This window comes from Dioscorea cayenensis, chromosome 16 (genome assembly GCF_009730915.1).
Source record: "Dioscorea cayenensis subsp. rotundata cultivar TDr96_F1 chromosome 16, TDr96_F1_v2_PseudoChromosome.rev07_lg8_w22 25.fasta, whole genome shotgun sequence".
NCBI lineage: Eukaryota > Viridiplantae > Streptophyta > Magnoliopsida > Dioscoreales > Dioscoreaceae > Dioscorea > Dioscorea cayenensis.
Window position 1 is genome coordinate 20,374,035 of NC_052486.1, and position 514 is coordinate 20,374,548.

Genomic DNA, 514 nt, shown 5'->3' on the forward strand with positions numbered 1-514 from the left:
ACAAAAACCCTATCTAATTATTTTTTAAAGGGAAAATTACTATTTACCACCTACACTGTTTAAAATTTTCCAAACAACCCCTGCAAGTTATGAATACCGCGGACAACCCTTCCTTTATCATTTTACTTCCTTTTTACCCCTTGTAGGTCACTTGACCTGGGTCCATGTTGTAAAAATTCCATCATTGCCCTTAAAAAAATTGTGGGAAAAAACGCAGTCCAATCACATCATGTCTAACATTTTTTTACATTTCTTTTTTTATTTTTCTCAAAACAAACTTTGGAAGACTTTTATCCTTGTCTTGTCCCTGTTTCCGTTTAAAATTATACAGTTTTTGTTTAAACATAAATGTTTCCGTTTAAAATTATAAAGTTTCTGTTTAAATGTATCCGGTCAATTTAAAAGTGAAATGATTTTTAGTAGGTATTCGGATTCTACGAGCGTATCCGTCCCACCCTCGTGGTCACCCCCGACGGCTTTAGTAGGCCTTCCTTACTCGTTAGATCATTTTTGA